Genomic DNA, 17,310 nt, shown 5'->3' on the forward strand with positions numbered 1-17,310 from the left:
CTCATAGCTTGACAGTAGCGCAGCTCTGGTGTCATGGATTTTACGGAAGCGCATTGCTATCATGCAGGAAAAAAAAAAAAATTCGATCGCTATCTCGTTATAACGAGTTACGTATCTCGTTAAAACGAGATAATTTTAGGTCCAGGAAGTGGCGGTATTATGCTAGGCTAGTACAGTAGCTAACATGAATTGGTCAGGTTTCCTATCATGTTTGGTCTACAACATGTAGAGATACGGATGCTGCTTTGCACTGTGGTTAAAACCATTAACAGCCTGCGTACTCTAAGCAGGATCCTAAACAGAACGGGACTGCACAGAAGGAGACGTCAGTCCGGTCCTCTAGCTGTGGTGGCGTTCCTGACTGGATCGAAGCTGAAGTTGGCTTTCGATTGTAGCTTCTGATTCGGGAAATGGCTAAAGGGAGATTATAACGGAGGCTCAGATGTATTTGCTGGACATTTTCTGTTCAGATTTGTTTTAACAGTACACTTGCTGAACAACGACAACGGTTGTTCGTAACCAAGCAACCGAAATCAACAGAAGGCTAGGTAATGGCAAAAGACAAAACTAGTTCCTGTTAAGCATTCTTCAAAATAAAACGAGATATCTCGTTTTAACGAGTTACGTATCTCGTTATAACGAGATAGCGATCGATTTTTTTTTCCTGCGTGATAGCAATGCGCTTCCGTAAAATTATGATTAAGTTGTGATGATATAATAAAAGTCAAGCTCCTCTCCCACTTCTCCCAGTACTAACTGCAGAAATACACCACTCAGTAAAAACAACAAAAAGTGAGTGCAATAAGGTAAAAGTGAGCTTGGTGTTGTTTCATTGTTGGATGGAAGAAAGGAAAACTTTATACAAGTTTCCTACAGGTACCTTTACATCATTTTAGATCAGTACAAAACCTTTACCTTATACATAGGACAAGCAAAATTAGTGACATATTTGTGAAATAATCTTTTGGCCAGAGCTGTACAGTACATAAGCACAGCTCTCCATGTACCTGCTCATTTCTGGCTTGGTCTTCCAAAGAAAACAAAACAACAACAACAACAACAAAACAACAACAACAAAAAAACAAAACAAAGACACTGATACAGAATGAAAAAGCCAAACCAAAGTCTCCTCCCATTTCATCATTGTATTAGATCAATAGATCTGGCATTCGCTGTTTCTCACTAACAGCTGAAGTGTGCATTCCTGTCCTCTTTGTTTCACCTGCACTGAACTGTAAAGGAGCCGATTGCTGACCTTTACTGGTGGCTGAGTTTCCGTCAGTATTATCTTAATTCTAACATACTCAACCTCACACATCTGAGATACATGTAAGCAAGTGGTTCTCAAACTTTTAGGACGTTTGTCACATAAAAATCCCTGTTCAGTGTTTATTTCTCATGCATTCACCTGTAAAATATGACCTGCTATCAGTCCGTCCATCCATCCATCCATTCATCCAGCAATGAGACTGGTCACAATTTCAAAAAATGGCAACATAAAGGACTCACAACCATGCGTGCATACCCTGGTAAATAAAAGAATATTAGGAGCTCAATTTAAACTAATCTGTATGCTTTTAAGTTAATTTAATAAAACATGGTTAATTGGAATATCATCTATGGATGTACTCCAATAGGTGTAATTTAATACGATGGCGCATTTTAAAACTTTTGTTCCCCTTTATACATTTCTTTGAGAATCATCGAAGATTATTAAAATACGGTGAAGTTGTTATGACTGAAAGTCAGACAAATATGCCCATCATCATTCTACAACAATTACAATAAGGAGCTCTCAGTTGTTTATCACTCTCTACACGTGATTGTAAAAGCTGTCACAAGAAAAGTGAAGAAGTCTCCAGGAATGACAGATGTTTTTGTTTTTGTAAATAAAAAGTCAAAAACATACAGACAGACTTTGTTATGTTTGACAGCATGATGCCCGATTTGCATGTCTAAATTGCTTAGCTGTTCCCAGACAGGGTATCTTTATTTATTTATTTAGTTCAGGCCAGATATAGTGACGGAGTAGTTGTTTTATTTTGCGTACTAAAAACGCACAGATTTATGTTTCTTCTTACGAAAGTGTTTGATCAGTTGGAAGAGAAAAAAAAAATCTGGGGATTTTCTAAGCAATTTAAACACAGGCACTCAGGATTGCAGCAGAAGGTTTTGAGTTCAGATGGTGGCAGTAATTACTCACTGCTTCTTTTTCTAAGGAAAATAAAATGTCCTTCACAGGTCATATCGATCCTATCTGTGAAAACAGTCCATTGTGCTCCAATCTATTTTTCTCCACCATTTCTCATCCAATCAATGGAAACGTGGAGGTGTCTTGTAGGTGTGGAGGTGAAATGTTTATTGAAAACATAGCATACTGCAGTGCTACCGTGTTTAACCTATTTCAAGAATCGCTGAGTTTAAATGCGGCTATGATCAAAGAGAGCGCCTTCTGATTAGGCGCAGGCTCTGTGGTAAGAAAGAACAAGACACGATCAAAGCACCTTAAATCCAACTAAACCTTGTTCATTTTAATGCATAAATGATGCAGTTATGGGGTTATGACGAAACAAAGGATTGCAATTGTCCCAAATGTGACCAACTTTGCAGCAGTCATACGCACCAAGATGAACACAGCATGAATTAGGAGATCTTAAAAAGTGGGTAATTACAGGGAAGCATCAAGAACTTAGCAAAACAAATCAGTGAAATATCAAGACAGAATAGTATTAAGCAGACATCGGCAGTTAAAAAACAAAAAAACAAAAAAATCAGAAAATACACACAAAGGGAGAAAATAAATCATAAAACAGTAGCTAAAAATGTTGATTTGAACATGTAAATGCAAAGATTAATGCAGAGATTAACCAGTAAAATCAAACTTTAGAAGACACTTATTTTTTTTTTTAATACTGAGATGGCAGGGATATGACACAACATGCATGTGAAAATTTAATTCATTCACAAAATGAAATGTCTCTATTTTTCATTGAAAATACTTATGAGGACAAGACCAATAGGGAAAAAAAAAACATATTTTTTCTTCATAATCCTCTATATAATTTGAAATTCAACACTTTTTTTCACACAATAGACAATATACAATGATCAAAATACAATCTAGCAATTAAGAAATTGCTAGATTTCTTAATTGCTAAGAAATCTAGCAATACTTACAATAAGACTTACAAGAAGACATTACTGTAAGTTCTGGATGAATGAAATATCAGCACACTTTCCCACTGAAGGGCACCTTCACATTCGATGCCCAGACCACCGATGGAAACCTGGCTAGGTGATCTTCTCGCTTTAAAAATCCAATTTACTGTGAGGACCTCTGGTGATAAATTTTTACCAAGAATGGCAGTCTTTGGTCTCACTCTCAGTCAGACCCATTCCCACTTGAGTAAAACTTTCACTGCACGAAAATAATAAAGTGAACATTTCCACAAGAAGCCAAGGGTGTGGAGGATGGAAAGACAGGATCATTACTCTGTAATCTGCAAATCAATGAACATTAGCTTGAGCAGGCTTTTGTTTAAAGACAAACGGAAACACAAAGAAACTGTAAAAATGTTGCAGCAATAGAGAGGATGAACAGCTTTTATAATGTGCAATTTATCCTGAGTACGCCACATGTTGTAGCTGTAGACGTTGACAAGCTTGATTTCACACAACAGTCTTTTATAACATTATCCATTCAAATTTGACCAAAAATTATTAAATAAAACTGGAATAATTCCCCGATGTCCATACCTGCAATTCAGCATTATCTTTAACAAATACGCATGTGCTGGCTGGTATGTGTGAGCACATAATTTTGGCACATCGCACACTGTCCAGCTTGCAACCTTACAGTACCCCTTCACCGTGCAACGAAGATGGATTATCCTGTCAGCTCTCTTGCAGAGGCACTGGAAAATATTGTGTGCATAATGAAGCACAAACATATGTGCACGTGCATGTTCACTGAATCCTATACCTTTAAAAAGAAAAAAAAAAAAAAAACTGGGGGGAGGTATTGTATTCTAAGGTATATTCCAAAGCCTATAATAAGAATGAATACATGCTTCTTGCTCTTTTAGGAGCAGTCATACATTGTTAAGTACTCAACTGTTTGCCTGTGTGTCTTAGCTTCCAAATGCACACGAGGTAGTGTTTGTGTGTTCTACGTGTTTCTGCAGAGTCTGCTCTAGTAAGAGCACTAGGTTGTTAACGACCTTGAAAGCAGCAACCTCCATCTGCCACACTCACTCGCACACATGCTTCTTCTGTGACACACATTACTGGTTATCTTATAGTACACCATGTTTGTTAGTGAATGCGCGTACAGGTAATCTCACGTTTTGCGACCTAAGTCAATGGGTCACCTTTGTACGGTTAGCTGCATTTGCGTGTAATGATGAAAGATGATGGTGAAATTAATTTCTACAGTCTACTGAACAAAATATTTGTGTCATTTCCAAAAAAATGACAGTTTAATTTGATGAATGGAATGGGTGAACAAACTTGAAGAGTTAACTCAAAGCTAAAAAAAAAAAACGAAGTAATGTTTTAAAAGGTGCACAAGCCTCACAATTAGGGAAGTACTGAGCATAGATGAGGCTGAAGAAACAACAAAGCGCTGCCACAGATTTCAGCATCGGAAAAGCTTCTATTGGCTGCAAAAGACAAACTTGATGGGGGCCTGTAGCTTAGCAACGTCCAATTGTAGAAGGTTGGTAACAGTGAGGAGATAGAAAGCCTGCATCTGTGTGTGTGTATGTGTGTGTGTGTGTAGGGGGCTGCAAGAAAGTGCAAGATTGGTCCAGTGATTTCACAAGTAATGAATCTGGATGCTTGCCTTCAGAGGGGGTGAGCATGGGAGAGTTCCAATGGACGCAAGAGGAAGAGACACTTTACTGGTGTTGTAATAATTATGAATTAAGAAGCTGATTTTCCAGACACTAACAGCGTCAAGCCTTTTTTAGAAAGTGAGCTAATGAAGCACATTTTTATCACATGAACTTAAGATTTCTCTAATTTTAACCTTCCCCATCACGTGGCAAACCTCCCCTTCTTCCCCGAAAGCACATCCAAACTCTCCCTCGAGTCTTTCCACACATGGTTGGAAAGCTTGTTTGTTTTCAAATCGTGCCAAATCTCACCTCTGTGGGAATTGTGCAGCTGCCTGTTTACATCCTCATGGAGAAGGATTTCATTATAGAAATTACTGAAAAAACAAGGTGAATGAGATTAATTGGTGCTCCAAAACAGAAACGGAGCATGAGATTCCCACAACCTCTGTGCCACTGAGAAAACACTAGAATAAAATAAGTAATAAGTAGGATCCAGCATGGCTTTAGAGGAAATGTTAGAACTTTAAAACATCTGTTATGACAGAAATGAGAAAGCAATACCCAATAATGTAACCCACAATAACTTTTTGCTGTGAAATGGCACCAGCCATAATTTGGTGCCTACCTACAACTTTTGTATCACCCTGGAAAGGTCATCTGTCAAAGGGCAAAACAGAGACACATGGAACAAATAACCATGTGCACACATGCATGCATATTTGTGAACTATTTAAAGAAGCCAATAAACTTAACTTTCTTGTCTCAGGACAGTAAAAAGAAGTTTGAATACCCTGAGAGGGGTCTTGCATGAATGGGAAGAACATATAAGCTCCATGCAGAAAAGGCCTGGGCTGGGATTTGAACATAGGACCTTCTTGCTGCAAGGCAACAATACTAAGAACTTCACCATGCAGTATAAGAAAATACTGTTTATGCAAGATTGCAAGTGGGAATCGAATATAGGACAACACTTCGGGATTCAACACTATACAAGAATGGGAAAGCAGGGACATCAATCATCGCACAATCCTCTCTATTAGGTAAGGTAATTTTATTGATATAGCACATTTTCAGCAACAAGGCAATAACAAGTGCTACATTATCCAGATTACTGATTCCTCTGTTGTGGTATGTTCTGCTCTAGCCGGATGTTTTCAGTAGGACTGAGATTGAGACTTCTTTTTTTTTTGCATCCTTATCCTATCACCAAACTCACTGAGTACCAGTTTTCAGTTTATTGGCAGAGTCCAAGTGTCATTGGGTAACCCTTGGTGTTAGATAGGTAGCTTGGACGATTATGGGCAAACAACCAATGGTTGCACAGTTTTGTTTGTTTTGCTGCATCAGGTTGGCTTACAGAGCTGTGCTGCTTGGTTTGTGTGGTACTCCACGGAGATTGTGGTGATGATCACCTGTTGGCTGATGGGAAAACTACCAGACATTGTTGGTTCCAACTAACCATGTGTTTTCCAAGCTGCTCTGTCCAAACACAGCAGAAAGCTTTCAAAGCCTTATGTGGAGAGGTCGTTTGTGGGATGTTACAGTTCTAATGCACCAGGGATGTTTGTGTTTGTCAGACCATTTTTAAGAAGAGAACAAAAACAGGAGAATGCAATCAGACAATTTGATTATGTCATGGTTTTCTTAATAGATTATGTGCATTTTTTTATCATTTGTATTTTGCTAAAATGATTTTATTCTTTTAAATTGTGGTTTTTCTTGTAGAAGGAACTTCTATTATAAAGTCTGGAGTAAGAGCTTCCTCATGAGGTTTGTGCCTCAGCAAGCACAGAGTGCAAGGGTTCTCCAGCAAGGGGCCCAGTGCTACCTTCTATGTTGTTATGAGTTCAGTTTTATTACTTTGAAAATATTGGAAGTTTTTTTAGTTGTGACTTTTTTTCTGCAATCACTTGCACAACAACACACTTTTACTTGCTGGGGAAATAAAAATAAAATCACACCACCAACTGAAAGCCTGAAGTTCTGAGTCCTCCTTCCAATGTTTGGTTAAATCCTTCACTAACAGCGCTTTTTATTTAAAATCTCCTGGTATTTAAGAGACTGAAAGATGTTATGCATTCTAAAAAAAAAAAGGTTGCCAGGGCCTTTGGAAGATAAACAGGCACAATGCGTCACAGATCCTTCAATAGACTTTGCAGCACACAGTGGACAAACTCACCTGAAGAGATCAGTGAGTGAAAACCTCACTCCAGATGTACTCTGACCAAAGCAGTCAAGGTACAAAATTTGCGCAAGTTTTTCCTGCTTTGACAGCTGCTGCTTTGGTTATAAACTTAAAAAGAGATGGGGTTTTTTTTAGCTGCATATATTATATCTTGTATGAGCTACAAATAAAAATTTATTTGACTGACTGTTACAAAAGATACTTGTTCTGTGAAGTAACAGTTACTGTCAGGTTTATGAAATGTCAGAGCAGCTGCACCTCGTGCCTCTTTGACATCATAAACCAGGATTTGTGTTTTTAAAGGACACGTCGCAAAGTTGACCCATGTTATCTGAATGACAATAGGGAGCTATGAAGTTATTGGAGTCATGCTATTATCACAAACCTACAGTCTGAAATAAGGTAATGTGAGTTTTTATGAGGACATGACAAAAAAAACCCTGATGAGATTTCTGAATTGGTCATTTCCAATTTGAACTGATAAGTCACTGAAACCCATTTATGAAATTGGTGTCAGGTTCTGTTCCGCTTTCTCTAAATAATAAGTTTTTCTCTTAAGCTGCTTAGAGCAAGGTGGTAAAGTGGCTCAAATGCCTATATTTACAAGTACACATGTGCTAACCCACAGCAGTTACCCAGGCCGACTGGCGTCTCCAATCTGGGAAGTTTACACTGCTGGGATCTGAAACATACTTCTAACAAACAGGCACAGATGTGTTTTTTCATGAATCTGAGTGAGGGTACATTTAGAAAAAGGCTCCTTTGATGCATCTTTCATCCTATTTAATTTTTCTTGCTCTATCACACTTTGTTTCTGGGTCTTTTTTTTTTTTTCTTTCAACTTGTTAATGTTCTTCTTTTGTCATCTTACTCTGTGCCATCCCGCCCACCCATTCGTGTCCCTCTGCTGTATGTTATAATGCCCTGTCTTCCTCCTGTCGCTGCATCGGATAATGAGGTGATTGTGGCTGCCAGGACACTGCATCAGTGCTTGTTGTGTTGTTGGATGTTGTAATACTCTGATATACTCTACTCCTAACCAGACACACACTGAAAATCACAAGTCACCCACAAAGTTCCTTTTGCACTTAAAATTTATGGCAGCTTTTGTCCTCTTTCCAGAGAAATAATCACAATTTTATTATAGCTCTTTCCAATACTGGGCATATATGCCATGTTGACAAAATGTCTTCATAATGACCCTTCAGTGATCCTGAAATGGCGCTGAAAATATCCATGTTACACCCCTAAGCTAGAGATGCAGGCATAGAAATGGTAATAAACCTCTTTTTATTTAACTTTATTTCAATTTTATGTTGTGTTTTGCCAAAGAGAAAATAGTATTGAGCGACAACATTGTTAAAAACAATACAAAAGATCAAACTGCAGTACATGGTGTTAATATATATCTTTTTAATACTCTAATTCAAGGAAAAAAACACATTTCCCATCTCCTTCTTCATCTGATTTGAAAGGTGTTATAACAAAGCACACACTTACTAAATAAAATGTTCCTTACATTAATGGGCATTCATTTGCACATTTGTCTGCTTTATTGCTTGTCCTCACAGTTCTTATGATGATTGACCTCGTTATTCCAACTTGGCTTGTATTCCCTGAACAAGCACATATCCAAGTATAGAAAATCCAGTGAGCACCAAGTTCTTCAGACTGCTTTTTCAAATGTCTGTAAAAAGAACGGGTTGCTCCCAGGAGATCAGTGAACTCCAGAGTGGCACCGTGTTTCCACAGTCGACTGTTAGCGGCATTATAACAAAGTGAAAGCAATCGAGAACAGCAGCAACTCAGCCATGAAGTCGTAGACCATGTAAAATCACGTGGCAGAGTCAGCAAATGCTAAGGGAAGAGTGTGCAGAGGTCCCCAGCTTTTTGCCAAATCGATGGCTACAGACCTCTAAGCTTTATGTGGACTTCAGATTAAGGTAAGGACATTGCATAGATACTTTCATGGATTGGGTTTCCAAGTCCAAGCAGCCACATCCAGACTTTAAATCAGGAAGTACAGTGGTGTAAAGCACAGTGACTGGACTCTGGAGCAGCAGAGACATGTTCTCTAGAGTGATGAATCATGCTTCTGTCTGACAGTCCAATAAATGAATCTAGGTGTAACAGTTGTCAGGAGATTGACATTTGCTTGATTGCCTTGTGACAAGTGTAAAGTTTGGTGCAGAGGATGTTGTAATGCTTTTTGGGAGTTGGACTCATCCCTTAGCTGAAGTGAAAAAAAACAAAAAAAAAAAAACACTTAATGCTTATGAATACTAAAACATTTTTAGACAATTTTATTTATTCTATCTTTGTTGGAATAACATGATGATGATTATGATGGCTAGATTGGAGATGGTCCCTTCCAGTTCCAACATGACTGCACATCAAAACACAAAGCAAGGTGTATAGGGATATGAATGAGTGACTCTGATGTGTTAGGAACTTGAATGGTCTGCACATTCAACAACCAGACAGAACAGCTTTGGGTTGAAGTAGAGTGAGTCAGACCTCAGTATCTGACCCCACAAATTATCTTCTGGAATAAACAACAAATAATCCCTCAAACATTCCCTCAAAAACTCACTTCTACACCTTGTAGACATGCTTTCTAAAGCAGGTGAATCTGTAAAGGGCAGGTCAACTCTGTATGAAAGCATTTGCATTAAAACATGTTTGAATTAAAACATGGGATGAAGTTAAAGCAACTATTTCTTTAAATACAAACAAAAAATTGAGCTGCTCTTCTCGTTTCTCATTTCTCAGCTTTACTGTTCAAATATAAAAGGCCATCACAATTAACGTTCTTGGCCTGAATATAAAAGATTACAACAAGGAAATCCACAATGTGACGACAGCATTGTAAACAGTGAAACATAAACAGCGTAAACATAACTTGAACTTCAATCCACCACACTATTAAAAAGGAATGTGAACATCTAGAAACTGTTTGATATGTTGGACCTTTTCCAAGGTCAGGCCAAGCTGACCTTGGAAAACTTTAAAGACCCGGCAAGATGTTTCCATCAATGTTTTACCAAGCCAGAGAAACTGGTGAATAAAAACAACTGCAATCCCTTAAAGCTTTCACCTCCGTATCTGTGACGTTTTTATGTTTGAACCATCCATTAGCAGTTTGCCCTCACTGTGATTTACAACTAAAGACAGTTAAATCTATTATTGCAAGTTCTTTTTTTTTTCACTCTGGCTTTTGACTGTCTGTCTTTGTCCTGCTTATGTGTTATCTGTAGCAAGACCTCTTAAAAACCCATGAGATTAAGTAATAGAGTTCTACGTCAAACACAGCCCATCCTGAAATATCAACTAGAATAGACCTTTTCTATGTCTAGGATTTTCCTGTTTCTCACTTGTTGTTTTTCATCTCTTTTATCATTACTCTTCTTTTTATTACTCTTGGTTGCGTTGATTTCTTTTATACATTTACCCAACTTCCTGCCAATTGCGTTTTTTTTTTTTGCTGTCTTTCCTTTTTTCACAGGTTTTCTTTGACAGATGTGTCTTGTTTTCAGAGAGCTGTAGCACACACTTCTCATTATGTGATTAGTTATTTGAAAATAATTTAGTGGAAAAGAGGTAAAAAGATAAAGTTGGAGTGAGAGGGCTGGAAATAGGCAGAGGAGTTGAAATGCTGGGCAGGACGATAGAAACAAGGCAGCAAGAAGAAGAACTGGCCTACCAGCATAAATGCAAATAAAAACACAAACTAGATGATAAAATGGAAAGTAAGAAGATAATTTTGTGTTGTTCACCAGCCATTTTTGTGCAGCTTTTACCATGTAAATGTTTGGTGTAGAGATATCACCCACCAAAACCAAACACATACACTGTTTTTCTTTCTCACATATTGTGACAAATTGTTCAGGGTTCTGCTTTAAATTGATCCCTGTCAATGGAAAAACACACAGAGAGGTGCATGATGTGATTAATATTGTGCAGCGTTTATATGGGGAAAAAAATGGTTTTATTAACGTGAAAAAAATTAAAAATTCTGGCTTTTAGCTGCAGCTTAAGAATTATATGGCTGCTACAAGTCTCACCTTCAGTGACATATTGGGAATCTTTATGTATTGAATGACTCGCGAGAAAGTCTAATAACTTATTTATCTATGCCGAAGGCGTCTATTTGACAGTGTGAAATAATAATACCTGTGGGTATTTACAAGGATAAGAAGTCTTGTCATTGAATCCAAGTGTAATGATGCAACGGAACAAATGAAACTCTTCCTTCCATGAAGAAAGAAATAAAGGAATAAATGAAACTCTTTTTTCTCAGTCACAGTCATATTTTTGGTGGAGTTTTTTGCTCCTACTCTTCACTGTTCAAGTTTCTTTCAAAACATATTACCAAGACTAGTTAAACTTTTCCAGATGTCCACTTATGAAACATCTGCCTAGGAGCTTATTCTAGGCTGATTTGTTCATCATCTACACTTGTATGGGTACATTACTTTAACAAGGACACATTTTTTTTGCTTTAAAGTCTAAACATGGCAGATGTACTTCTTGCTTTGAAGGTTGTTTTAATGTGGAAAACAGTTCTGTTTAGATTAAGGCTGGTCTGTGTTCACGCCAGAAGGAAGGAAGGAAGGAAGGAAGGAAGGATGGATGGATGGATGGATGGATGGATGGATGGATAGATGGATTTTATTTATTTTTAAACTTTCTGATAACTGTGTGGATGAAAACAAATCAAATGTGGTTTTTCAATTGATGTATAAATATTGCCCTAATGAAACGTTTTTTCATCCCACACTAATTTAACATGACTCCCAGTCGAAAACAGCAGACCCTCCTCTTTTTCCATTCATGTAAATATATTTAGCCCCAGCCATACTTTGCTGCAGATCAGCTTCAACATACTTAACAGTTCAAAAACGTTTGATTTCATAGAAAAGTTTTGCAAGAACACAAAAATAGGCCATGAAAGACATAGAAAGCAGTTTGAGTCTACCATGGACTGGAACATGTCCAGTATCTCATTCCTACATGTGCAAAGCTAAAACTCCAGACTCAAAATCTAAGGGTTCCTAATCTTCTTCAGGCAAATATAAATCCAAGTACATATTATTGATGTGTAGCAGATGCTTGTACTGTGATTAATTTACCAATGATATCACCAAAAACTATAAACAGAAAGGAAAGAATGAAATGGGCAAATGATCGAGTAATTTAGAAAGAGTCATCGGATGAATTTTAACATTGTGTGTCTGATTGTTGTGTAAGATGTGTTCTAGATGACTGACCACATCATTGCTCTAGGAGCACATCACGTCGAATCTACAAGGAACTGTAGGCTGACACTGTTAAACCCCGGACAGTTACAGTCTGGAGGAACAAGATAATCATGTCTTATGCATTGTGTGCACACAGTGTATATTCAATTAATATCTGCTTTGCTGAGACAGCACCTCATCTGTATAATCATGTTTCACTGCAGCTGCCAGGGTGTGGAATTTCACCTGAGCACCAAACCCCTCCTCGAGTTGTCACCTCTCAGATGAAATGCATTTATGCATATAGCTTTGGGAAATCGTGAAAGTAAGACGCATCACTCTGCCTCTGCACGTGTCTACTGGTGCTAACTCACTGACATAAGCTGTAATGTAACTAAATTTAGACTTGTCCAATGTCTTTTCTGTTTGACGAACATTATTACTGGCACACTCATACCACCCACTATGTGTGCAATTAAATAGAAAAGCATATTCAATAATTTTCTGGGCCAACTTTGTCAAAGAGGCAAGAGGAAGGAGATGACCTGCACAGACCATCAGAGAAACAAATTTGCTTATTCAAAATCGCTCCTGATATCAGCTTCTAACAGTCAATTACCTTACTTTGTTTTCCTTCAGCATTCTGTAAACACGCAGAGTTTCCCATCAAATACATGCAACCAAAAGACAAAATGCAAACTTCACACAGACCAAACATACTTTAAGAAATGATAAATTCATCTACTGGCTGCTCTTCCATGTGGTTGATTTATCAAGATGGACTTTTTTGGTGAATTTCAAATTGGTAACTTCATTTAATAAGCAGCAGGTATCATATGTAGTTGGGAGCTTCCACATTTGGATAACGAAGCAAAGCGTTTATCCACATAGTCTAAGGAGTTCTGGGGAAACATGCAAGTTAGTTTTGGGTAACTTGTCAACAAGCTCACCTCACTTAACACAATAGAACAATCTTACACCTCAGCTGTTACTCAATTCAGTTAAAAGAGTAAGTTATTTAGAATGTGGAGACTGTAAATCCCCCTTCATCACGCCATTACAACAGTGGTTCTGCATGTCATTCATTGATGCCGGCAAACATGCGGTTCCACCAGATGTTTGCCAATTGCTGCTGCAATTAGAGGCAAACACTCATTCAAATACTCATGAATGAGGCAAAGCATAAATGGTGTGCTGCCACTGGAAGTGCGCCTGCATGCAGAATCTTTTATTGTGACAATGCTGTTATTTATTTATTTCACTAAGGTGGATGGTTTGCATTTCTGTGTTTCAGGGACTGGGGCGATGGTGACAGTGGTGACCCTTGGCCATGTTATCTTGTTTGGTGTTTCGTTTTCTTTTTTTCTTTTTTTTTGTTGGAGCACCCCTTTTTGCTTTTGGTTGCTGTGTTTTGTAATGTCAAGGGTGATTATCGGTTTCTTTCACTGGCTGTTGTCCCCCTGTCCCTCACAACTCCTTTCCTGATAAACGTCAGTATTTCCTTATTTTTTAAAATATATTTTAACTTCAGCCAAAGTCCTAATTATTTAAAATTGATTAAAAGTTCAAACAATGTTTTTTATTATATCATTTTTTAAGCCTTAATTTGTGTGCTTATTCTGCTATCCCCTCTTTTTGGTATATTTCCAGGTGGCACTGCTGTTTTTTTTTTTCTTTCTTTACTCATTTTAGCAAATTTATGAGACTTAATATCATCCATTATAACAACTTCTTATCTTTAAAGAAAACCATATTTCCACACAAAATATACAAAGGTATGACATATCACACATGATTTAGTTTTTTTTTCGTTTGTTTGTTTTCTTTTTACTGCATCTTGTAAACTGCTTATGGCAGATAGTCCTCCCTCCTTCTGGCAGACACAAAACTAGGTATGAAGAAGGCAGTGAGGGCTACAAACAAGAAGAAAATAAGATTGTGGTACAAATTGTTCTGCCACTAAAATGAAATCATTTTTCTACCTGCTTCCAAGATGGGGTGAGTGCCAGAGCTAAAAGTCCATAATACAGTGACTTCAATAAGAGTCTGGAGCAAAATTACGTGAATGTCTTCTGTCTCAACATTAACTCAATATGCAATACAGCTCTCTCTCTCTCTGTCTGTTTCTCTCTCTCTCTCTCTCTACCTCTCTCTCTCTCTCTCTCTCCCTCTCTCTCTCTCTCTCTCTCTCTCTCTCTATGTCTCTAATGGCTTCAACTAAATATGCAAAACTGGCTTCTTAGCTACACTTTGGTCGGCAGCACAATAACTGCATCCTGTTAATATTTCCAACAGACAGGTCAATTACTGCAGCTCAGAGTCCAGAGTGAACATATTTAGGACATTTAAAGTTCTATAATTATCTTAATCACTTTTCTTATCAAACTGGATTCATCTTCCTCATGCTGGTTTCTGCAGCAGCACCAAACTATGTTATAAAGATCTCAAGTTTCCCTGAATCGGGTGTCACAGCCGCCGGCCAATGCATCTCTGTGTATATTTAACCTGGACTAATGTGTTTGCGCAGTTTGCCATGTTTAATGCCTTGAACGGGACCGTTTCTGGTTTCCAAACCATGCCTTGTTAATCCTGGGTGAGATGCCCCCGGGCGTCTCACCCAGGATTGTTGTTTGCCTATTAAAATGCAGTTAAATTCTCCACTTGATGCGTTTGTGGTTTTAAAGTGAGCTCTGCACCATTGAGCTTTTTTCATTTGTACGAGCCGCCGGAAAACGGCTTGGTTGAGCCGTGCACTGATAATTTTGTTGCATGTAAGTTAGTACGCCAGGACTTGGCATATGTTCAGCCCCAGTTTGCTCTGTGCTGAATCTGTAAAAACCTGCACACAATTGCTACGCATGAAGTATGTTATTCATCTAGCTGCAGAGAAACTGGGTCAGTTACTTTAGTTGCATAGTCACTGTCGGAACAGGTTGATTTTTACTGTTCAGAGTATTTTGTATTGTACAGTGACTTTTATATTTGAGGGACGCCATTTTAATCATCGCGTAGAAACTGGAGTAATCATTAGATGATCATTAAAACATATCATATATTTTATGATCATATAAAGCATATGATCATAAACATGCTTTTGTTTGAAGTAACTAATTCTGTACACAATCAGAGGTAAATGTCCAAGCACAGATTCAAGAACTTCAAGAGATACTAGATTGTCTTTACAAAAATGAGCAATTTCTTAGATGAGCAGCACATCACCAATTAATAGTATTACGAGGTATTGCAAATGCATGCATTGTAATGTATATGCAAATAGAGGATAGTGTATGTGTAGCATATAGAGGTCACTAAATTCCAGAGGTAAACAAAAGTTTAAATAGAAAAAAAAATAACAGTGGTGAAGCTTTAATAAAGGTTTATTTGTTTAACATTGTGAAAAAGAAAATTATGCCTGCATGTACGTAAGCACAATGCAATATTATATACCTACATTTTCCAAAGGGGGTCCATTGAACTGTTAATTAGCAATAAGAATCTTCGAACCAGAAGATGTAATGCAAATGCAGTAAAACAATTCCACAGTTTCCTACAGAGTCCATTTTGCAGTAGCACACTCTTGGATTCATAAAACACAAGAAAAAACATGAACATTGCCTACCTCTATCTGATATGGTGTGTTAGATTAGGACTCAACATGAAGATAAATTGCAGTCACAGTGACAGGTAGATGGACAGAAAAGAGGAGGGACCGAGGGAAATGGATCCAAAGCCCTAGGAGAAAGAACAGAGAAACATGAACATGGTTAGAGCTAATAAAACCCAGACGTCCCAGTGGCTTTGTAAAACTACCTCAGAGTGGGTCTCTCCTTTTGCCCCCCCACCTATTTGTGGGACCTGCAATACATCACTGGTAAACTCTGACATAAAAGTTTGCCGTTTGGTTCACAAAAGGAAAAACATTACTGCACTTGCTCCCTTCATACATTGATGGAATATCAGCCGTTTCAACACAAAGTTTTGAAATTACATTACGTGATCTGCATAAAGTCTAGATGTATTGAAATACTTTCAGAACTAATTCAATCATAAACCTCAATCAGGACAAAGCTAATTTCTCCTTATTGTTTATTTATGGTCATCTGAACAGAACACTACACATAGTAAGAGCTTTATAAGATAAGACTAAGACTTCAATTATGTTCATGGAAGGAAGAAACCCTAGAAGCCAGAACTTAATCTGAATAATTTACCATCAACACTGGAAATATTTTTGAGTACCTTAAAAATTGTGGGCAGTGATGCGAAGAAATGTGTCCCTCTTTTAAACCGTCCATCCAATATTGATCAAAGCACTATTAAAAGGAAACTGACAGTCTGTACTTTTTGAGTTTCAGTGGAGTGCACACAATGAATTACACATCAAATAGGATGAAGGCATTATGGCATTCAGTTTCCAAGCTGTCTGAGCTAACAAGCCAAAGACTATTAGAAAATTATTATTACTCCTATCAGGGATCTAAAGCGGTCTCGTTGCCGATTCATGTTGTAAAAAGGTGACACAGCAAAAGGACAGCTGACATCCTCACATGCAATGTGGCAGTCAGCACATAAGTAACAGATGGCCCCTGGCTAATAGAGTTTATTAACTTTACATAAAGAGGAGGTAGATAATTGCACATCATAAAGAAAAGGTTAGGGCGGTAAAATATATCAGCAAGTGTGGAAGAAAGTCGTGTCTGCGCACTAATTAAAGGCAGCAGAGATAATTTAATAATTAAACGTTTCATCAAATCTAGATCAACAGCAGTTTGTTTCCGAAAGAACAGGAGTGTGGGTATATGTTTTACTTTTTATTTTTTTCTGTAATAATGTTAGACTTTTTTTTTTTTTCCTCGCATAACCTGAAAATGTATGTTATTGAGAAATAGCGACAGCATGAACACTTCTGTCAAAGTCTGCCCAAAAACAGAGGCTGGTTTAAAAGTATAAAGTACTAATTATCTTTCATGAGAGTCTCATCTTCTATTTATGTGTGCTTTTTGCCTCAACTCTTTGTTCTATCAGAACAATACCCGAGAGGATACTT

General features: G+C 37.7%; 1 protein-coding gene across 2 annotated transcripts in view; it reads right to left on the minus strand.

The window, feature by feature from the left end:
• Positions 1 to 15,997, minus strand: part of LOC106960712 (leucine-rich repeat and fibronectin type III domain-containing protein 1-like protein) — a 109,259-nt gene extending 93,262 nt beyond the window's left edge. For both annotated transcript variants that reach the window (XM_015053955.1, XM_015053956.1), the window contains exon 1: positions 15,883 to 15,997. The gene's annotated coding sequence lies outside the window, so the exon portion shown is untranslated. The remainder of the gene's footprint in view (positions 1 to 15,882) is intronic.
• Between the last annotated feature and the right edge of the window lie 1,313 nt (positions 15,998 to 17,310).

The sequence above is a fragment of the Poecilia latipinna genome, unplaced genomic scaffold (genome assembly GCF_001443285.1).
Source record: "Poecilia latipinna isolate Pla-1442-1.1 unplaced genomic scaffold, P_latipinna-1.0 Scaffold1218, whole genome shotgun sequence".
Lineage (NCBI taxonomy): Eukaryota > Metazoa > Chordata > Actinopteri > Cyprinodontiformes > Poeciliidae > Poecilia > Poecilia latipinna.